This window comes from Cricetulus griseus (genome assembly GCF_003668045.3).
Source record: "Cricetulus griseus strain 17A/GY chromosome 1 unlocalized genomic scaffold, alternate assembly CriGri-PICRH-1.0 chr1_1, whole genome shotgun sequence".
In the NCBI taxonomy this organism is placed as follows: Eukaryota; Metazoa; Chordata; class Mammalia; order Rodentia; family Cricetidae; genus Cricetulus; species Cricetulus griseus.
The window spans coordinates 187,503,466-187,527,677 of NW_023276807.1; the positions used below are offsets into that span (position 1 = coordinate 187,503,466).

At 44.0% G+C, this 24,212-nt stretch overlaps 1 pseudogene; it reads left to right on the forward strand.

The window, feature by feature from the left end:
* Positions 1-18,780: 18,780 nt before the first annotated feature.
* LOC100755617 lies at positions 18,781-21,169 on the forward strand (annotated as a pseudogene).
* Positions 21,170-24,212: the final 3,043 nt, after the last annotated feature.

The window sequence follows — 24,212 nt, forward strand, 5'->3', positions numbered from 1 at the left end:
GTTCTAGCTAGAGCAATAAGACAAGAACAGGGGATCAAAGGGATACAAATTGGAGAGGACGAAGTCAAACTTTCACTATTTCCAGATGACATGATAGTCTACATAAGTGACCCGAAAAACTCTACCAGGAAACTCCTACAGCTGATAAACACCTTCAGCAAGATAGCAGGATACAAAATTAACTCATAAAAATCTGTAGCCCTACTGTATACAGATGATAAACTCAATGAGAAAGAAATCATGGAAACACCACCTTTCACAATATCCACAAGCAACATAAAATATCTGGGGGTAACACTAACCAAAAAAGTGAAAGACCTGTACAATAAGAACTTTGAGATTTAAAGAAAGAAATTAAAGAAGATACCAGAAAGAGGAAAGTTCTCCCATGCTCTTGGATAGGCAGAATTAACATAGTAAAAATGGCAATCCTACCAAAAGCAATCTACAGATTCAACGCAGAGGACAGCATGTAGGGGTTAGTTCTCTCCTTTCTCTCGGGTCCTCAGGTTTGGTGGCACACACTTCTACCAGATGAGCCATCTCACTAGACCCATAAAGTACTTTCTAGAACAAGGTCAACTCCAAGAAGAATTGATTTCTTTCCCATCCAGTATTGACTTAAAATGACAACTGGAAACACCCCCAAAAGGCACCAGCTTAAAAAGGAACAGCAGAACAAGGTGAAAATAAATACTTTCTTCCACATTGCTCCAGTGCATGGTTTGTCCTTAGATACTACCATCACTCCCAGCTACCTAATATCCCTTGTTGGATGTTCAAATGGCTGTGGCCTGTTTCAGCTCATGTTGGACTTTCTCCAGCCTAGAAGAGGAAGGTTGTCTTACCTTGACTTCTCTCAGCAAAGAACTGTGACCTGGAAGTATAAGGGGAAACACAGACTTTCTTGCCCTAAAGTGCTTTTGATCATGGTATTTGCCAGAACAACAGAATAAAATTAGGACACCTTGTTGAGTCACAGAAGCCCAGGCTATCAGCACAGAGCGAGAACTTCAAATAGTGTTGCCTCACTATATTAGAGTTCATGTTGGGTTACAGAAGCCTTAAGAAATTGACAAAGCTATTAAGCCCAGCCCAGAAATCACATGCTCACAATAATGCTGAGATTATTTCAGTGCTGCTGTGACCCTCCTGGACTTACTCATGAAGCCATAGCTGAGAACCCTGGTCTGATGCTCTTCTCATCCCCTTTCTCCTGAGGAAGAACCAGGTGAGCAATGGAAGTTGGTTCTCTTCCACCTTGAACATCATCCTGAGGCACTGGGCAACTTAGGGAGGAGCAAAGCCAGGTACTCTTGTTCTAGTAACTATACAGTTTGTTTCCCAGAAATAACCTTGTCTTTGGTCAAAGAATTAGGACATTTGAGTAGCCCTTGCTTTGGGAGACAGTGCCATAGAAAAGAGTTCTTGGCCAGTCTCAGCAAGTGAGTCAGTGGCTGCAATGCAGAAGTTTGCAGTCTTCCCTGGGATGCAGATCCATACCAGGAGTGTGAGATTGCTGAGGGCAATTATCTTAGATGCAGTCCCAGGTAAGTAGTTGTGCACAGAGACCTTAATGCCTGATTAAATGTCCCTGAAGTCATTGGGGGAATCGAGGTAACTCTGTGATTTGCTACAAATACACCTGGTCATGACCCCTAGGGTGAGAGCACTTTTCTTGCTAGAAATCTAGCTCTAACAGCCCTCAGGAAAAGCTCTTTATTGCACACCCACCCCAGCTCCTGCAAACCTTCTATTGCCTTTGACTCTAGAGCTCGGATACAGGGATGCTATTAACTGTTAGGCAGGTTTGGGTATTTTATTGGAAGATTTTGTTTGTGAGAAATTCTTGGAATGGGGACTGGTCCTGGAGAGGTCTTAAATTGGAGATGACTGAGTTTGCTGTTAGGGGTTTCTGTTGTTTCCAAGGTTTGTTTTGGAAACTTCAGGCAACCCTAGATTATGGTCAGTAGGTGAACAGGTGAATGGTGTTTCTTCAAATAACTTGGGGTCAGACCTAACTGCCATCACCTGCTGCTTCAACCTGAAAACTCAAGGGCCTTTGGGGGCAGAGAAGGGGTCGGGTCAGGCATGGGGGCGTGGGCAGGGATAGGTCAGGGTCATATTCGGGGACTTGACCTTGTGGTGCTTTAATCATCAGTCTTAGTCTCCAGCGGGAAAGCTGGCCAGTGAGCGGAGAGGCTGTCGGTGCAGGCCGAGGTGGTGGAGTTTGAGAGTCTTGGGCACTCAGGCACTTTACGTATGCAGCAAATCGAATTTGGCAGTAGAGACTATCAGCCTCATAGGCAGATCGGGAGAGCCTTTAGGCAATCCCAGAGACCATCCCCATCTTCCTGCCACAACTGCCAACTGTGTTAAGCCCTGAAGGCCAGGATGCAGTTGTCGGTGCCACTCTGAGACTCAAAACCTAGGGAACAGCAACCTGGACTTTGGGCCAGCCTGCCAGCCCAGACCCCAACATCTGGGCCTGTGGGAGCCCTGCCACCAGTCTGCAAAGCTGGCCTTAGACAGGGCAGGGCAGAGCAGACAGCCACAAAAGATTCTCAGCACAAGGAGCTGCTTCCTAGATGGCAGCAGAGCCTGGCCCAGGCCCTGTCCAAGGTGGAGCCCATGCTCGGAGGTAGTGGGAGCGCTAAACCCAGGAAAGTGGCTGAAGCCGGACAAGGAGACAGGAGGCAGCAAGGAGAAGCTCTGCTCCAGGTGCATCTGGCCGAGGAGCAGGACCACTTCCAGGACCTGGGCTCTTCCCTGAAGAAGATGCAGCCACACCTGCTGCCTATTCGCTCCCTGAAGGGCGTCATCCGGCTGCCACAATTCACAGACGTCAAGGTTGAGTAGAAGTCCCGCTTAACTGCTCCAGCCTGTCGGGACACCCCTTCCCTCTGCAGCTTACTGAGGGGGACAAGGATCTCATCGAGGCCACTGCTATACCTGTATGGCAAAAGTGACACTTCTCTTAGCCCACCCAGGAAGGGACCAACGCCTCTAACCAAATTCACACCTCCTGTTCTGTCCTGGGGATCTTTGCAAACGGTAATAATACACTAATAAAAGCCATGTCTTCCCTGTCGTGTTTGTCGCTCCTATAGGGTCCTCAGGAGGTTGTTTGGACTGAGGCTGGACTGAGGTGGGAGAACACCTTGGAAGGATATGGTCAGCCCTTCTCTAAGCTCCTCACCATTTGTTAGCACTTTGGGAGCCAGAGGATGAAATCAGCAAGAAGGGATTCTATGTGAGCGGCAGAAAGCCCGAGTTTTGATCCCTGACACCCCATTTTATACAGCTTGAGCCTTTTCTCTTTGTGGCTCTTTTTTCTTGCTTTCCCGGAGCTCAGTCTCCTAGCTGACCCAGAGTACCTGAGAATTATGCACAGTGCCTTCCCCGTTTTCCTTTAGGGAATAATGACCCAGAAAAGTTAGGGAAGTTGTGTTACACCCTGTGAAAATCCTAGTAGAAGTGGTTGAGGCTCCATTTCCCTAGCTGAGAGCTGATGACCTCTGAAGGAGAGCTGGGGACTGATTCCTGTGAGCGGTGCCCTTTGGAACCCTGTGGTCTTGACTTGGAAGTGACTGTTTTGCAAGTGTGTGTAAGGGAGAGGTACTGCTGGGACTTTGTGACAAGTGGTAGTCTTGTCCTGACTGAGCTGGGGAGAATGGAAGACATCCTGTTAGATAAGGAAGGAGACATAGGAAGAAGACAGAGGAATGCATGGCATGGTGTGTGCTGTTGCAGCAACTCTCAATTATCCATTTAGTTGCTGTTAGCAGCACGTGATCTATTATTCCTGCTTTTCCAAAGGGAAAACTGTGCTTTTCAGTGGTTAAAATGCTTGGGAAGGGTTGAAAGTCAAGAGTTTTTTATTGTTGTGTGTTGTTTTATTTAACACACTCAGAGCCTGAAAATAATATCACATGTGTCTTGTGTAGGTCCTGCCTTTGTGTTAAGTGAACAAATACATATATTAAAATCAATAGACACATATGTAAAATGATAGAGAATGAAGAGATCAGGGGGAAAAACCAACAACAAAATTCCTGTAGGTACTTGTGGGCCATAGTGTGAGGAGATCCGTTTCTGTGGCTCTTAAAAGCTGCACTTGTGAAGGGAGTGGTTTTATAAGGTGTCCTTTCTGGCAACTCCTTCACCCTGGTCCATCTCAACCCTCCTTTCTCTGCCTGGAGGAAACTGACACACAGAGAGGCTAAACTGCCATACTCATAACAGAGAATATTATGGGTGTCTCTGCTGTCTCCCCTTTGATTTCTGCTTTTATACTCTGTTCCTCAGATCTGCATTCTGTCCTTAAATGTGATTATTGCAGTTCCTGGGAAAAACTGGTTGTCTCCTTGGATTACCCTTTGAAGTTTCTCAGAAGGGGCAGTCACATGTCCTGAGAGGAAAAGGACCCCATAAATGGACTTTCCCCTTCAAATCCTTCTATTTATTTTTGAAGGAGGAAGTTTGTCAAAGATCTGTTTGCAGAAGTCTTGCTAAGGAAGCATAGAAGTGAGAGGGAGCCAGGAATCCTCCCAGGGGTGTGTGGTCATCAGCAGCAACTGACTTAGAGATGTATGCTAACTACTTATGTCTTTACTAAGTGTTCAACACCAGGCTTCTGGAAATTTTTAAATAAGTAGTTTGATGAATATGGTATGTGGAATAGGGCTACTATTGCTGGATTGAAATATCACAACCACAACAGCTTGGGAAGAAAGGGTTTATTTGTCTTACATTTTCCCATCACAATTCATCATTAAAGGAAATCAAGATAAGAACTCAAGCAGAGCAGGAACCTGGAGGCCGGAGCTGATGCAGAGGCCATGGAGGGAGCTGCTTACTGGCTTGTTCCTCATAGTTTACTCAGCCTGATTTCTTATAGAACCCAGGACCACCAGCCCAGGGATGGCCCCACCCACAATGGCTGGGCCCTCAAGAATCAATAATTAATCACTAATTAAACAACTGCCCCACAACTGGGTCTTATGGATGCATTTTCTCAATTGAGGTTCCCTCCTTTCAGATAACTCTAGCTTGTGTCAAGTTGATCTGAGACTAGCCAGCACAGTATGTTTAATAATTAAGGTTTATAATTCCTAAGGTCTATTCATGTTAACAGTAATTGGTTTAAGACGGATGTTTGGCGTCTTTGTCTTTGGTAACTTTGTTAATATATGGATATCATTTAGACAAAATGAGTCAAGAAACTGTGATAGTCTGTAATGGTGCACTATGAAATGATCAAAGCAGTCAGGTTCCCAGTCTCTCTGTGAACTGTATTAATAATTAAAGTTTTATTTTGATGATAAAGGAGCTTCAATTAAATCTTCAATTCAAATATTTAGTGCTCACACAATATGGATGAAGCTGTAAAATGCTTGTTTTATATAAGCTACTAACTTGTTGCAATCTGCTGAAGATAATTAAGACATGCAAATTAATTCTCAGTCACTCTATAAATGACCAAATTCTTCAATGTGCTCAGAACTGTGCTCTTAGCCATGCCAAGTACAAGTGTAATTCATTTACCATGACAAATTTTATTTAGCCTCCTATATGTTTCAATGTTAAGTCTAAAACAAATAACTAAAAAAAAGTAAAGTTTATTTAAAATAGGGCGCACTTAATAGATAATGGTCTTCAAATCTTCAGAGATCTGCTGAACATGGCATTTAAAGTGTTTAATGAAAAATCTTCCCATGGTAGACAAAACTACCACCTCCTAACTGCAGATGGGTGATTCCATCTGGATTGTGGTAATGCTCACCACTGGGCAAAGACTCTATGCCCTTGCCTACTCCCAGAGCCCTGCTCAAACTGTGGACACTGTTGGGTTAACTGCTCTATTCTTAACTGCCTTGCCAAGGTGGGTCAGTTTTCCCAAGTACCTCCTCCACAGGAAAGTCTCTGAAACCTTCTGGGTCTGGCAGCCAAAAGCTAATGCTGCCTGGTGCAGCAGCTGTCAGCATAATGCTGTCCACTGTGACAGCCGGAAGACCTATGACCTTTGTCCCCCGCCCCCATGAAGCCATTGAGACTAGGGTAAGGGTCCACCACCACAGAAGCCTAGGTTAATTGTCCAGGTAGCCACAGGTCCCTGTCATTTTAATTGATACATAAGCTGTTTGGATTATACTTCCTGCTATAATTCACCCTTCTCAGATCTGATGGTGTTTAACAGTTAACTGTTGCTTTGTCAGTTTAACAGTCACACCCAACTCCCTAAGCCTATAGCTACCCACTCAGTTCATTTCAAATGTACAATCAGGCCTCACTTTTTCAGACCCATTTATTAGGTCTGCTAAGAAAGGCAGGGAGGTAGAGTTCATCTGGCTGGCAGACTTCACAGTGAAAGAGATAGACTCACAAACTAGGTTTCAATGTAAAGTTTTACTATTTCCTTTACTTAAAGGAACTTGCTTCATAATGACAGCTCTCAGTAATCAGCCACCTGTGTCTCATGGTAAGTGACTGGATAAAAAGAAAGGTTTATAGTTTGTGTAACTTGTGAGGGTCTAAGAAAGAAATGCAAGTTATAAAGGTCAAAGGAAGTGATTTATGTAAAAACTGAGAACTGTTTCAGATTTCTCTCCCTCTCTATACTATAGTAAGACTTGTAAAATTCAGAGTTTTAACATTGATCAATGCAGTTCTGACAGGCGATTAATTTCTCACAGAAATTTCTTTGGTTGTCTGCTGAGTACAGACTTAAAAGTGCTTCTCCATTGTGCTAAAAACCACTGTTTAATCTATGTATTCAACCCTCTGGATACATAGGAAAAGTGTTCATGCTTTTAACTCAGAATAATATTTTTAGATCCCCAAGATTTTTATGACTCAAAGGCATAATTCTACTGCTTTTTCCACAATAAAGATTTCAGTACAGATTACAAATAGTGGTATTGCTAATTAATATACATAACACTTAATCTCTTTTTATGAACTTAAAAAATTTCTTGTAAGCATCAGGGAGTTGAGAGACTTGGATTCATCTCTAACAGGTGAAGCTGACCCCAGATAGGTACTCCTTTCAATCAACAGCCTAAGTTTCCCCACTTGCCTATTCTCAGGGGTGGGGGTGGGATTTCTCTCTTTTCCCCTGGTCTTGTGACTCCCTCTGTCCCTCATCAACTGCCAGGATCATGGCCCTGGAAGCTTCAAATGTACACCCCCCAAAAAAATATCTTCCCCTAAGCTCCTTAACTCTCCCTTCTGTCCCTTGTCTATATCTGTCCTAGCAGATTTCCCATCAACTACAGACTGCAAACTGCTCCTAAACAGCCCACAATGTGACAGCCGCAGGTGTTCCTTCAGAACCTGCACCCCAGATGTCCCCAAAGCAGCCTGCACTTCACTAGCCCCAGGTGAACCTGCACACCCAGTGACAGCCTGTGCCCCTTTCTCCATTCCTGGTTTTGACCAACGTTCCATCATCCTGAGCCCCTGACAAAGATGTCACAATTCCAGCTCAGAAGCAGTTACAGAAGAGATTACATCACCCTTCATCATCAATAAAAGGCTGGAATGTCTGATCCCATGGAAACCTGGTACAAGGGTTACTCAGTACCTGTGGTTCCTCCCAGGAGTTCTCACCCTGACCTCTACCCCAAACCTCTCCAGCCCAGGGACTGGGCTTCCCTTCCCCCAGAGTCTGATTCTTAGATAACTCAGCCATTTTCACTCTATGCCCTCTTTGGTTCCCTTTCCTCTTGGTCCTGGCTGACTCACTCTGGGCCTCTTGATCCGCTTGCCCCCCCCCCCCTTCCTGTCTTGCTCTCCCCTCTCATGGCCCAGTCTATTCTGCTGTCCATGTCCAGTGTGGACTCTTCCAGATGCCTCTGGCTGTCCTCATCATATTTACAATAAAAATCTTCTCAACCATACCTAGGAGGGGTCATGTCCTCATTTGCATTCAAGAGGCAAGCAGTTTTACCCACTGAGCCTTTTCCCCAAAAAACTTTTGTTTCCTTGGTGACTTTCTTATCCAAAATTTGAACTGATGTCATGATTGTATTCATCTGTCTAATTGCATATTTTGTGTGATGACTGATCATTTAAAAAGTAGGCTTTTGAATTCTTTGCCTGTCATTTCAATGATTTCTGGGTTTGTTTGTAGAAAAGTTATAAGCATTTGGGGGAGGTATATCTTCTTGCTTGTTAATATTACTTTATTTCCTTATCCACAGTTAGTGTGTTTGCTGGAATGAGAATTCCTCCAGTTTTATAGGGACTTCTTAGTGGGTCATTCATTGTCTTTTGAGTTCTCATTTTTCATGACTTCTCAAAGGACAGAAAGCAAACTGCTACAAGAACTCACTAACAAACCAGGTGTGTAGACTATAGTGAAGAAAAGCCCCAAACAGTTATAGACATTTATACCCCCAATATGGATAGAAAGGGGAACTAAGGTCATTATAAAACAAACTAGGATTTTGTTTTTAACAATTAAGAAAAATGAAAGTACTGATTTAGCACTTAGGGTGGGGAAAAGAAGGTAAGCTAGAAAGGAAAGGTATAGGTTGAAGGTTCTAGAAGCCACAGTGAGAGGAGAGCAATGTAAACAGCATCAGCAAACAAAAATGACAGGGTTGGAGGGGGGAGGGAGAGTGAGAGAGAGGACAGCAGGGGGGACAGAAGAGAGAACAGAGAGAGGGGGGGAGGGAAGGAGAGAGAGAGAGAGAGAGAGAGAGAGAGAGACAGACAGACAGAAATGTCCTGGGTCCTGCCTGACATCCTGCCCTGATGTCCCTGCCTCTGCAGTTGTCAGGATTCTCTGTTCAGCAACACAGCAACATGCCCTTATAAGCCAAGCCTGCCAGCTAAGCCTATGAGCTTCCTGCTTGGCTGTCCCTACACTGGTGGCATTGACTTTGCTAGAGCATGTGTGGGAAATACCTGTGCTATGCCTGTGTCTCCACCAAAAGTCTCCTAGAAAGCCATCAAACCCAAGCAAGATGCTCAGTGTGGAGGGGAAGTCTCCCCAGGGAATGCTGACTTAGCTGACCCATCCCAGTCTCTCTCACACTGCAGGCCTCATTTCCTTCCTTTCCTCAGAGGCCGGGTTGCAGTTCCCAGCAGCCATCTAACACCACACCCCATGTAGACCTGCAACCTAGAGTCTGTTGGCAAGCCATAATCAGTTTCCTGTACTCACACTAATTCTCAATAGTGGTTGTTGCTTATTTAGCCAATGGAGAGGCTTAGAATTTTTTTTTTTAAACAAAGGCAATGGCACACACCTTTAATCCCAGCACTTGAAAGGCAGGCAGAGGCAGGTGGATCTCTGTGAGTTCCAGGAAGTCAAGGCTACACAGAGAATCCCTGTCTTGAAAAAAAAAAAAAAACAATAATAAAAATAAAAGTGAGTTCCTTCTGGGGCTAGAGAGATGGTGTGTAGGTTAAAAGCACTGACTGCTCTTCCCAGAGGTCCTGAGTTCAATTCCCAGCATGCACATGGTGGCTCACAACACAACAATAAGATCTGGAGCCCTCTTCTGGCCTGCAGGCATACATGCAGGCAGAACCCTGTATACATAATAAATGAATAATAATTTTTAAAAAGCAAAGGCTTTTTGCAGAACCAAAAAGGTTTGATGGTAAGACCTCTCTTAAGATGTTCCCATATCATACCACCAGTGAGGAAACTGTGAAGTACAGGGTCTCCCTGGGGGTCTGTTTACTGCTCAGATCACAGATCTGTCTGCATGTTTGCAACTGCTTTGGTGGAACTGCTCTGAGGCTCCCCTTTGTTCTTTGGCTCAAAGCCCCAGGGAAGGGGACTTTTGCCTTCTCTATTGTTGCCTAGAGTTTGGTGTTATGGTCTCCCCCTCCCTCTTGCCTTTCTACTTTGTTCCTCTGTGTAGTTCTGGATGTCCTGGAACTTGCTTTGTAGATCAGGAGGGCCTCAGACTCAGAAATCTCCCTGCCTTTGCCTCCCTGCAGAGTGCTGGGATTGTGAAAATATTAATAATTTAATAAAAAAATGATAAGATAAAAAAAAAAGCCTATGCTACCACCTGTCCTGGCAGTCTTGTGTTTCTTTTACAAATGTGAAGTTCAGTATTTGTGGCTTTCACTTGGTCACTGTCTACTGTTTACAGTTGTTCTCTGTGCCTTTACACACACACACACACACATACACACACACACACACACACACACACACACATCTCTGCAACTTTCCCAGCAGCCACACCCAATGGTTGCTCCAGGTGCAGGTTGATATAGGAAAGTTCTAATTATCTTTAATTCAGGGGTTACTTTCCCTTTCTTTTGCCTGAGACAGGGTTTCTCTGTGTAACAGTCCTGGCTGGTCTTGAACTCACTAAAATCTGACTGCCTCTGCCTCTTAGGTGCTGGGATTACAGGCGTGTGCCACCACTGCACCTTTCTGAATCTTCCAAAGCTTCATGCTCTGTAGTGTTCTCACCATCTCCCAGTGTGTGTGTGTGTGTGTGTGTGTGTGTGTGTGTGTGTGTGTTGTATGTGCACATGTGTCTGCCTATGAGCCTGTGCGCAGAGGAAGATGTCACGTTCTTCTCTATCATTCTTTATCTTATTCCTGTGAGACAGGGTTACTCAACACAACATAGGGCTAGACTGGCAGTCAGTAAGTCCCAGTGATCTTCATGTCCCCTCCCCACAGAGCTGGGCCAAGCTGGCATGCTTTTTGTACTTGTGCTGGGGATTTTAATTCAAGTCGTCATGCGGTACTGCAAGTCCTCTTACCCACTGAGCCATCAATCACCCAGCCTCCTCCTATGCTTTGTGGTATGTTACATTAAAACTTTTTACTTCCATTAAGAAGTAATGTTCTCATTTGTTCTTCCTTTGTTCTCCTTTCCTGTGATTATAAGGTCTCGTGCTTGTTAGTAGTTACTGAGCAGTGTTTGACTACTGAGGCACATCAGTAGCCCTTAAGACCATTTGAAGTTTCTAGCACAGGAGAGATGGCTCAGCCTTTAAGAGCACTTGCTGCTCCTGCAGAGGACAGTGGTTTAGTTAGCTCACTGACTTCATTGATGGTCATTTTTGAAATATTTGTGGGAACATGCCCATCTCAGGACTGCCTGTGGATGAGTTTCTGTCTCAAATAATGCAAAATACTGAGAAAAGAAAAATAGCCTTCTTTAGATGATCAGTGGAGGGCAATTCAGATTTCTCAAAGGGGTGTTAGTTGTTCTGGTACCAAAGGGATTGCATTATTGCCAACAGACACCAGGTGGCGGTGCAGGTGGCACTATAGGCTGCAGAGAGGAGCACAAGCAAAGCTCAAGTGAAAATCTACACACACACAAGCCAGACCAGGCTTAGGGGACCCACAGTCTCTATCCAGGTTGTCTACTATCTAAATTTCAATTAGTGATATTTTGGTTTGTTGATTTATTGTTGGTAAAACTTTTTCTCAAAACTTTATTGGGGGATAACAACCAAACATTTACAGTACAATGATTAAAGTCCCAATTTGTAGTGAATGCTTCCATAAAATATGTGAAACTCAAGGTGCTTTATCTTGTTACATTCAAACCTCAGAGTAGTCCAGAGTTCACACAGGGTGCTCCAACTGTACCTGCATACAAACTAAGCCACTGCTCATTCATGTACCATCCAGGAAAGCCTTGGAGACATTACTTCCTTTTTACACTGAAAAATAGTATAAGTTTAGGACTGTCATTAAACAAGGCGTTTTGTTTCAGCACTAAGAGATGGGCTCTTCATAAAGTGAAGAGCTATATAAAAAAGTAGTAAAAAGATTTTTCTTTTTGTTCAGGTGAACTCATCTGACATTCCAATTCTCTCAAGCACTAATGAAATAATTGTTTGTTTGAGGAAGATTTAAGGCAATTCAGGCTCAACGAAGGCACTGAGGTGATTTCTCCATTATTGCTACAAGTCTATGCTCGATGTCCCAAGTAGAACTGTTGGATTCAGCAGCCATTTTATTCTTGCTGGTTAATAAAGCTGGAACTAGAAAAGCATGCTATATGTGAGCCTGATGGCAAAGTATGTGGTCATTCTTTTTCTTTTTCAAAGTTGGATGGGCTATAAATATTATACAACTTATGAAACCTCAAAATGTTCCATAAACTACTTCCAGAGCTTCAAGATTGCATGATTTCCTTGCAAGTTTGGGTGTGTTGGCCCATGCCTTTAGACCCAGCCCTTGAGAGGTAGAGGTGGTGGATCTCTGTGAGTTCAAGACAGTCCTGGTCTACAGAGCTAGTTCCAGGATAGCCAGGCCTACACACAGAAAAACAGGCTAAAGAAAACAAAACACAAAGCATGAATGGTGCCTGGGTCTGCTGGTGCTAGGATGATGGGGTATTTTTTCTACCGCCATCACAGCCATGATGTTGTGAAAATTTTGTTCATCCATACAAAAAGTTCATTGATTTTCATTCACATAAGGAGACTTTGTAATTAAAAATAATGATGATAATGAAGGAGAAAACCAAAAGGGAAGGCAGTGTTTGAGTCCAAGGCTTGCAAATTGACTTTCTGCAGAGCCATCCTATCCCAGTACTGCCTGTAGCACCTCTCCCATCCTGTAGCGGGAGCCCCCTTGACTCAGTCCTTGTAGATGGAGAGATGGGTAAAGATGGGCACATGCAGGCCAGGGTCCAAACTGGGGCACTCAAAGCCGTGCTAAGGATGCTGGAGTTCAGTGAGCAGCTCGGGTAGCAGCTGTGGTCCCACAGCAGTTCGGCGTCTGTGGGGTGCATGGATCACGGGCATCGTGAGCAGACAGCGAGGTACCTGGAAGGTGTGGGGCAGCAAGGGCAGTCGAGGGGCAGCATGGAACATGCCAGCCCTGCTGCCCGCTGTGGTAGTAGGTTGCTTCTGCAGTAGCTTACCTGTGAGTATGGATGGGAAGAGACATGGTGAGGCTGCTGAGCTAAGGCCCACAGCAAAGGCTTTGTTAGTGCTGGAGGATGTTCAGCAGGAGGCACAAGGGGCTGTGGTGACCAGCAGATCCTCTATGCTCCTGGGACATAGAACATAATGGCTGCTACTGTAGCAGCTACCAAAGTAAAGTAGATTGGGAACACTCAAGAGCGTGGATGCACTCAAGGGTGTGGATTCACTGAGGTTGAGAACCCAGAATAGGTAGACTAGAAACAGGACAAAGCTAAAGAAGTACAATAGCAGCAGCTTGCATGAAGTGGCTTTGTGAAGCAGCAGGGCAGAGACTCCAGACCCCAGGCAGCTGGTGGTAGCCCAACCGGAAGCCCGAGAAACTGAGGCTGTTATGCACACCAAGTGCCGGCCAAAACAAGCAGCTCTCTGGAGGCTCCCTGTCCCCACGACTTCCTACCGTGCAGCTTCTCTGCTTTGTGGATGAAATGGCTGCGTGGGGCTTAACGGCTGAAATTGATGCTATGGAAGGTGTAGCACAGCTCCTTCTTGTACTTGAGGGCTGAGTGAGACTGCACAGCTGGTGGAAGCCCTCTGCGAGCTGTCCTTTCTCCCCTTGCTTGCATGTGCTGTTCTCCTTGAATGGTCAGTCCATACAGCTTGTTCTTATAGCACATGGAGTTAATCTGGGAGACTTTGCCTGGCTTCAGCTGCTGCTGCTGAAGGTGCCGGAGGTGTTGAATGGGCTTGGCATTCTAGCTGAACAAGCAAGCAGCCCAGGAATGTGCTCTTCTTGTTGACCACTGCCGTGCCACTGTCCCCTGAAGGCTCCTTGAGCTGAGAGTAGGAGCCCAAGCTGCTTCCTCCTGCTGGGCCTCATCTGTAATATTAGGGAAGACTGGGAACATGGGTGAGCAGATTGGACTTGGAGCTGGGTGGGAGAGCATATGTAGGTTGCTGGACATGGCTCATCAGTCACGAGCACTGGCTGTTCTTCCAGAGGCCCCTCCCTGAGTGAATCCCAGCACACACACACACACACACACACACACACACACACACACACACACACACACACACACACAGCTGCTCACAAGCACCTGTAACTCTAGAAGCAGGGACTCCATCTCCCTCTTCTGACCTCTGTGCACAGACATACAAGCAGGCAAAACCCTCACAGATCAAATAATAAATAAAATTTAAAAATTTCTCATTCTGGTTTGGTAGTTAGAGTAATTTATTTTTTACCTTAAAATGGAAAGATGCAATAAACAAGAAAATATACTAGAGAAATTATTGCTTCCATAGAAAGAATGAGGCAAAAGTGAAATCTTTCAGCATAAATAGGCCAGATAGAGAAAATCTATCTGGTTGAGGTAGGGAAAAGTTGACTCAAGCAAAGGACTGCAGTCTGTAATGAGCTGTGCTGCACAACCCTATAAAGAAGCCTTCATAAATGGACTCCTGTGGGAATCAATGCAGTGACAACATTGTGGCTAAATTCTGCAATACAAAGCTTAGCTGAAACCCAGAAGTGACATGATGGAATTTTATTTGGGGGAATTAACTTCTCTGTAATCTCTGTCCTAATGAATGCCAAAGAATATATAGATATGTTATTATATTGAATGGAAATTAGTCACCCCTCATATTTAATAAACTGTTGGCCTATGATTGAACCTCTGAGGGAAATGGCCTAGAAGGACTTGCTCAGATGAGGCAGAGTACCTCTTGATTGTGCTTTCCTTGGAAACGGGCTCCTCATATTAAGGGTACTTTTATAATTGTGAGTATTACAGTGATTTTGTGACTCTGCACTGAGCAAAATCTCAGGCTGTCATAGCAAGGAGACCAGTACCAAACTTTGGAACTCAAGGGTTCCCCCATCCCCTGGACATTATAACTTTCTGAAAAAACCAAAACAAGGAAAACAACCTAGACAAATGAGGCTGAGGACTACTAGTATCAAAGTATGTCCTTGGCACTATATTGAATCTGGAAATTTATATTTAGGGAGGTGACTGTTAGCTGGCTACACTGGTGCGAGACACTGGGAACCCACTTGCAAAGTAAGAGTTCTCACATCTGGTTTGTAACTAAGGTTTCCAAGAGAAAGAAGAGATGGAATGGGTTTCTCAGCTACAGGTGCTGTGTTGATGTTTTGGTTCTTGTTTTACTAACGTTTCAAACTTATGTGAGACCTAAAGAAATGTTTGGTATCTTCCTTTCTATCCATATCACAACTGCCATGTTGTGAATATTTTGTTCATCCATACAAAAATTTGTTTGGCTTTTATTTCAACAAGAATGAAACCTTGTAATAATAAATATAAAATAATAAAAAAAAACAAGCAAGAATATGCAAAAGGGAAGGGGCCCCTGCTTGTAGAATTCCAGTGCATGTTCTCTGCAGGGCATCTAAGTAGGCCTCTGGCAGTGTCACTCAGCCCTGTGTCCCCTGAATAGCTTCTCTTAACCCTTCCTAGTTGTCCCTTGCCTGAGTCCTTGGATGCTGAAGATGCGCAGGTGGTCGCCATGGTCCAGGCTGGGGAATTGGAGCAGCTGAGGCTGAAAGAGCCCAGCAAGCATCTCAGGTAGCCAAGAGGGGTCTTGGGAGTAGCATCCAACCCAGTCACTCTACAGACACCGCAGCAGTTGGAAGCCTAAAGGCAGCAATGGGGCAAGGATGCCCTGGAGGGTGGGGCAGAGGGCAGCCTGGAACTGGCCAGGCTATGCTGCTGGATGTAGCCATGAAGCTGTGGGTCTGGATGGCAAGCAGCAGGATGAGACTGCTTGGCTCCCAGGCAAAGGCAAAGGTGTCACAGGAAGCTGCCTAGCAGGCAGCTCACTTGTCTCAGGGGGCCACCAGAGCTCTGTGCTCCCAGGGAGGTAGAGCAGGAGAGGCACAGTTTATATTTGTGCTGGAGGGCATGGATGCATTGAAGGCAAAGCAGCAGGAAGAGGGAGATGAGGAACAGGATGAGGCACTGGAACAAGAGGAAGACAGGGCCATGCATTATATGGAGCTGTCTAGCAACAGCCGTGACTCTAGGACCCAGCAGCTGGTGATGACCCTATGGGAAGCATAAGAAACTGAGGCTGTGGTGCAGCTTGGGTTCTCAGGCAAAGCCCAAGTGAAGCAGATTCAACCCTTTTAAAAAGTTGCAGGTCTATGAACCCCCCACACTCAGTAGCCCCTTCCTGGCTGGGGCTGCCTTTTCTCCAAGTTGTGGGTGAAAAGGCAGTGAGGGCCAGAGAGACAGAAGCCAATGGTGTGGAAAGTGAGATGCTGTTCTGGCTTGTACTTGGGGAACCAAGTGTGGTTTTTTAGCTCATGGAATCCGTGATGGAACTGGCACTTCTCCCCTCACTTGTAAGTGAGGCTCTCCAAGAAGGTTCAGCACAGCTTGATTTGGAAGAGCAGACTGTGAGGCATGGCCTGGCTCAAGCCAAGACTACTGAAGGGCAAGGGACAGACAGGAATGGAAAGATTGCTTGCAGGGCCAGTGAGGAGGACAGCTCAGCAACCCAACAACCCCCACACAGGCAAACCAGGTCTGGTGGAACTCAATGTTTTCTGTATTAACCAGGTTAGTTTTTTTTTTTTTTTCGTTTCAACTATAATTATTCTACAAGTCATTATCATGATCATCATTATTTGCTTTATTGTTTTAAATTGCCCTTATTTGTGTTAAAAATAAGTTCAAGTGGCTGGAGACATTGCTCTATAGTTAATAGCACTGAGTGTTCTTCCAGTGAACCTCTGTGTGAATCCCAGCATTTACATAGCATCTCACAACCACCTGAAACTCTAGATCCATCGCCCTCTTCTGACCTCTCTTGACACTACATACACGTGGTGTACAGACATGCAAGCAGACAAAACTCTTATACACAGACAATAAGAAAAGCTAAAAATTGATTAAGGTATTTCTCATACTGGATTCTTGTGGTCACACTATAATTTATTTTTGCTCAAAAACTAGAAAGACATAACAAACAAGAAAATATATTATAGAAACCACTGATTCCTTAGAAAGAAATAGGAGATGGTCATATCTTGCAGCATAAATAGGCCAGATAGAGAAAATGGTTGTTGAGGTTAGGGACTTAGTCACTCATCACCTTTAATAAACTATTGGCCTATGTGGTGGTTTGGAAGAAAATGGCCCCCAAAAGGAGTGGCACTATCAGAAGGTGTGGCTTATTGGAGGAAGGGTGTCACTGGGACAGTGAGCTTTGGAGTCTCATTTGCTCAAGTTTCCCTCAGTGTGGCTGTCAGTCAACTTCAGGTTGCTTGCAATATGTAGTGGTCTCAGCTCCCAAAAGCACCATGTCTGCCTGCATGCCACCACGATCCCGCCTTGATGGTAATGGACTGCACCTCTGACACTGTAAGCAAGGCCCTCAACTAAATGTTTCCTTAATAGAGTTGCATGGTCATGGTGTCTCTTCCGAGCAATAGTAACCTTTTCTAAGGTGGTCTACGATTGGATTTTTGAGAGTAATGACCTTGAATGACTTGGTTAGATGTGGCAGAGCAGCTTTCGAAAACACCAGCAGAACCCTTAAGCACAGGTGGCCCTTTGTCGTAATTCCCATTCATTGTGGGCTCATGTTAAGGGGCACTTTTATAATTGTGAGTTTTAACTTGATTTTGTGAAATCTGCACCGAGGCAAACCTCCATCTGTCATGTGTAATATGATCTTTTTTTTTTTAAATTTAAATCACCACAATGTTCCCGTTCCAAATGTCATTTCTTCCACAAATCTCAGAGAACAGGTAAAGTGATTTTTACCCATGAAGCACTGTGGTTTATCTCTAGTTCTGCTTGTGTCGGGTCTCTCGAATAGATGACTGAATCACTAGGGGCTTACACATAATGGCTACAAAGCAAGCAAGAGAAATACATTCAAATCAGAGTTATTTGGGCTTGTAGTAAGGGCACCAAATGGCCAAAATGTCTACTGAAGTAGTTTTCAATATTACTAGTTCACTTAATAGTTTCTCTTTCATGTCATTTGCAGCCATGTAAAAAAGCTCATGGATTGTCTCTTGAGTATATCTGCCCCCTGAACACCAGACACTGACCAGTTAACAAATCATAGGCATTCAGGAGCACAGGTGTAGGGGAACCTGTAGCCACGCCAAAGGAGACTCATTTTAAAGAAGGAGAAATAGGAAGGGTCCCTTTTCCCCTTGCTCCTCCAGCGGCACAATGTGATTCACCGGCAAGGAGGGACGCCAACAAGGCATCCAATAAGATAAGTCTTATAAAATATATAGGTTTATGATAATTAAGACTGAGCTAACAGAGGAGGAATCCTAGTCATTGGCCAAGCAGCTTTGAACCTAATACAAGTTTCTGTGTATTCATTTGGGCCTAACTTGGGCGGGCAGCAGGCGTAAAGCTCACAAGCAGTATTTGAACATTATTTGAACAGTATTTGAACATAACATTATTATGAACATCCTTATTCCCATATTATTATATGTGTTATTTGTGTTAAAAGTACATTCAAGTGACTGGAGACATGGCTCAGTGCTTCCAGCGGACCACTGTGTGAATCTCAGAACCCACATAATAGCTCACAAGCATCAATAACTCTAGCTGCAGGGCATCCATCACCATCTTCTGATGGTCTATGGGTAACACATGCACATAAATAATTTATTTTTACTCAAACACCCTGGAAACATAATAAGCAAGAAAATATATAAGAGAAATCAGTGATTCCTTAGAAAGAATGGGGTAAAGGCCATCCTTGAAGCATAAATTGGTCAGATACAGGTTTCCTATGGGAGAAAGGTTGTGCTTTGGGCACATGTGTTACTTCCTCTGGCTCCTGCGTCTCCCCGTGCATGTCCGGTGGCTCTTGTCTGTGACAGTCCTTGCAGGTGTAAGGATGAAGGCAAGAAGAAATAAAAAGCAGGTCCCAAGCTTTCACAAGTTGATAAAAACTAGTAAAGTGAAATTTGAAAACAAACTAAAAAATAAGCAATTTAAGCAACAAAGTACTGTCAAGAAGTACCGAAAAGAGCAGAGGAGACTAAGGCAAGCTGTGAAAGGTGCTGCGTCTAAAACACCCATCCCCTTGGAGGACCCAAAGAGCAAGCGGCCAGTTAAAGGGATGGAGAGGGAAGAGAAGGAGGGAGAGGAAGCCCCTTCCTTCAGATGTGATGGATGAGGATGACATACAGCTGATGAAAGATTTGGGACAAAAAGCATTGTTTCTCACAGGAGACCTTTCTTCTAGTGAGCCAGTTCCTATCAAGAAACAAAAGCATGAGCGTGGGATAGATAAATAGGAAAAAAATGCCAAGAACCCTGAAAACTACACCAGAGGAGTTGATTTCATTTCCTGCTCATCAAGGATAAAAGCGGTATAATCCCACAGACTAGGGAGAAGCCAGTCACTGACATCCAGCAAGAAGAAGAGGATGAGGAAGAGCTGGGAGTTGAGGAAGAGGTCATTGGAAACCCAATTCAAGAGCTCACCGTAGAAGAACATTTAGCTGTGAAAAAGAAGAAACTACAGGAAAAGAAAATACAGATTGCAACTTCGGCCTCTGCCATACTATCAGATCCAGAAAGCAATATTAAAAAAACTGAAAGAGTTTCACTCCATGCTGATGGAACAGGACCCTGATGTGGCTGTCACCATCCAGAAGTTGGTGATAATTTCACTGATGGGGCTATTTAAGGACATCATTCCCTCATGTAAAATCCGGCCCCTAACTGAAGCAGAAAAATCTACCAAGATTTGTAAAGAAACTCAGAAGTTAAGAGAATTTGAAGAAGACCTGGTTTGCCAATACAAATTTTATTTGGGAAATCTGGGGCAAATAGTTAGACTGGAAGCAAAGGAAGCAGAAGAACACTGTGGTATCCTTAAAGGCCTACAAAAGTTTGGCCGGAGTAGCTGTGAAGAGCACGTGTGAGCTGCTGGTGGCTCTGGCCCATTTTAACTTTCACAACAGCATCGTTGTACTGATTGTCCCCTTGATGAATGATGGGTCAAAGGTGATATCTGAAATGTGATGAAAAGCAGTAAAGAAACTCTTTAAACAAGATAAATTAGGCCAAGCTTCTCTTGGTGTAATTAAAGAGATTTCTGGTTTTGTAAAGGTCAGAAATTATGAAGTTAGACCAGAGATGTTAAAAACATTCTTATGCCTGCAAATCAAGGAAGTAGAAGTGAAAAAAGACACAGAGGGCATTATCAAGCCAAAAAGGTTCATGATTTTCAAGGAAAAGAGAAAAACTCAAGAATGCAAAGAAAGTGGAAGAAAGCAGAGGAGAAACTGGAGCGGGAATTTGGGGAGGCTGAAGCTTCAGAGAGCACTGAGAGAAAGCTGAAACTGCACACAGAGACTCTGAATATTGTGTTTGTGACCTACTTCAGAATATTGAAGAAGGGCCAGAGGTCACCTCTTCTGCCAGCTGTTCTAGAAGGTCTTGCCAAGTTTGCCCATCTTATAAATGTGGAGTTTTTTGATGATTTATTAGTGGTTCTTCATACCCTCATTGAGTCTGGTGGTCTGAGTTATCAAGAAAGTCTTCACTGTGTTCAAACTGCTTTTCATATTATTTCTGGACAAGGTGATGTTCTAAATATTGACCCTGTGAAATTCTATACACATCTCTACAAAACATTGTTTAAATTACACACAGGTGCTGCCAACGATGGTGTTGAGACTGTACTCCACTGCCTTGATGTCATGCTAAACAAGTGCAGAGAGCAGGTTTCTCATCAGCGAGCTCTTGCCTTCATCAAGTGCCTTTGTACACTTGCTCTGCAGGTTCTTCCAAATTCAAGCATTGGCCTTTTAGCAACTACCAGAATATTGATACATACTTTTCCCAGAACAGATCTGTTGCTTGATAACCAATCTCAGGGTAGTGGGGTGTTCCTGCCTGAGCTGGAGGAGCCGGAATACTGTAACTCTCAGAACACCGCACTTTGGGAGCTGCACCCACTGCGAAGACATTACCATCCTGTTGTGCAAAGATTTGCAGCTTCCCTACTCGCTGGGGCACCATCTCAAGGCTCCAAGGCCCTCAAGCCTGAGCTGAGCTGAAGATCTGCAGTTGAACTTTTTGAGGCTTACAGCATGGCAGCAATGACATTCAACCCTCTCGTTGAACCTTCAAACTCCAAAAAGAAGGATAAATTTTTACAAGGGGACTCACTTTTGAGTGAAGATTTAAATCAACTAATCAAAAGATACTGTAATGAAGTTACTACTGAGATACCACTAGATTTCACCAAATTTTTGAAAACCTCTGTATAGTAGCACAAAGGTGAAGAGTCAGTGGACTGTCTTTCTCTCTCTCTCTCTCTCTCTCTCTCTCTCTCTCTCTCTGTGTGTGTGTGTGTGTGTGTGTGTGTGTGTGTGTGTGTGTCACACTCGTACACTTGAGCTCACTCGTGCAGAGATACATACAGATATATGAGGGCTTTTTTCTTTGTGTACAAGGAAAACTTCCTAAGGATGACTAAAGGAGGACTGAAGCAGAGGCCACAGAAGACACTGCTATTGGTTTGCTTTTCTTGCCTTGCTTTCTTGTATAGCCCAGGCCAACTTGCCCAGGAATGGCACTATCCACTGTGGACTGGGTCCCACCATATCAGTAATTAATTCTATAAATGCCATACAGACATGCCCATAGGCAGATCTGATGGAGGCAGTTCTTCAGTTGAGGTTCCCTCTGAACAGGTGACTTTAGTGTATGTCAGTTGACAAAAACTAAGCAAGATGATTTTTAAGTTCTCTTTATAACTTGCAGAACCATAAATGAAAACAAATAATACATAGATTTTGTAAAGATTTTTTTATAAATAGCTTAAGATTAGACTCTTGTTCATTGGCTCCTGTTGAATGATACACATAAAGAATAAGCAGATCACCTTTAGAAGGGATGAGTATTCTGGGGAGTTGGGGAACACTCAGGAGACAGAGGCAGACAAATCTGTGAGTTCAAAGCCAGTCTGTTTTAAAGAGTGAGTTCCAGGACAGCCAGGACTGTTACACCAAGAGGCCCTGTCTCAAGGAAACCAAACCAAGAAGGATGAATGAATGCTCTTATGATTAGTTTCAAAGAAAGTTTGAATGAGATCCTTTTTGAAGTTGTGTTTATTTTTTTACATGAGAGTGATGGGGAGAAATTGCTCAGTAGGACAAAAACAGGTCTGAGATTCCCATTGTGTTGTAGAGACATTAGCTCCTGACAAACTAGTAAAGTGTTTTTCTTTTAAATTCTTAGATAAAAACTGTATATGCCTATAGAGTTATAGAGCATTATTTTATATAATGGCCATTGTCATATTATAGAGATGACTTATATAATGTGTATATAAGTATTTTATACTATTAATAGAATAAAGTAACTTTCTTTTCTCCTGCAAAAAATAAAATATAAATAAACTGGTCAGATACAGAAAATGATTGTTGAGGTTAGGGAGTTAATAATTCATTATTTTTAATAAACTGTTGTCCTAGGTGATAGGTTAATAACCAGTAATTTATTAGGGGATATACTAACACAAGGGAGCCAGTGACCAGGTTGGCACCCCGAGCAGGTTGGACCCAGAATGCTTCCCAGTGCTAGCTCAGCCTAGAGAGAGGAAATGTGCTGGCCCCCCTTGCTCTTATACACCCTGCTATGTACCTGTGACCAAACACCCGTTTGGACGTGATCAATAGTACCTGTAATCAGGGTCTCTCCCTACACCGGCGAGCTTCTCCAGAGTCTCTAAGAACCAGACCTGGTCCTGGCTTCCTCTTCTGCTGATGGCCCAGAAGAGCAAGCTTATGATCGTTATTGGAAGTTCTGTGAGTTTGAATTTAGTTCTGGATAAGAAGTAACGGAGCTGAGACTATACTCAAACACAGGAATGTGTGACTATAGGAGCTTCCCAGGAAGAAAATGCCAGCAGTTGCTTGGGAAAAGACATCTGTCTTCCCTTGTCATTTGGTACTTTTGTTTTCAGGGACTGCAGACTCTACCTAGTGTCTCTGAACCTCCTTTATTCAGACAGGCAACATCTCCCTCCCTGGAATGGTTTTTACACACAGCTATTGCACTTATAGGAAGGTTGAAAACCACTGTTCTAGAGAGTCTTGTTGACATGCAGATTCCTTGACTATGGCCTAGACCCTCAAGGCAGGCTCACTAGGATAATAAACCTGCTTCTGCCTACTATTCCAATTATCAGTAAGATTCCAGTGAGCCAGGACCCCATGAAGACTCTCCAGGAAGTGTCAAAGATGCTTATGACTGTATCTCCACTAGGAGCTCTTCCCCTGACTTTACATAAGGCTTTCACATTCTGAGGCCAAGCAATTGTCTCCAAGGCTGTTGAATGTTGAATGCTGAAGGAGGGATTTCCTGCTTCGGGAAATCCAGGCCAGTCTATCAAACAGAAGAGACTTTCAGGTCCACAACTGATCCATCTTCTGAGAACCAGGACTTTAGAGCGCACAGAGTCATGCCAAGCCATGTTTCCATGGATTTCTCTGTCAGCTCTCTCACCACCGTGAAGACAGGCTCTTCTTCATTTATGTTTACATTATTGGTTTACATAGGGTGTTGTGTAGCCCAGGCTTTTCCAAGACTCCACATCCTTCTGCCACTACTTCCCTGGTGCTGGGGGTCATTGGCATGTCAACACACCCCCAAGATAGTATCCCATCTTTCTTGGATGTTCCCTTCAATGATGTCCCTTTCTATCTGCTGACACTTTAGGAACCTTCCATAATTTTCAGCTATTAAGGGAGGATAAAGACAGGCTTATTAACATCTCCAGTAATCCAAATAGAATGCAGTTAAGTGGGAAATGGCGGTGGAATATTTCAGAGCCAGCAGAGTAGGAAGGGTGAAAGACATTGCCTCACCTCTACTGTCACACCATTGACAATATTCCCTCCCTGTGTGTGTCTGTCCATTCAGAAAGTGGGTGTGTCTATTGTCATGCACAGATCCAAGTGTCCCTCCTTTCTCTGTGAGCATTAAATCTTCCAGAGTCTCCAAAGCCTTTGTGGTCCCCACCCTAGTATCATTGTGGCAGCCTCTCCTTCTTTCATGCAACCTTTGTCCAAATTCAGGAGGGAAAATGTTTTTCATTCATTTGGCCATAAATGTGTACATCTCTGGTCAAAACAGAGTTTATAGTTGTCTGGTAGTAAAATCTGTTTTCAAAAACTTTATGAAATTTATTCATCTGTGTAAATGTATATGTGTGAGGGCACCCGTATGTCAGAGCAGGGTTGTGCGTCAGCAGACAACTTACATCCATTAATTCTCTCTTCCCACCAAGTCCATCCCAGGGCCATG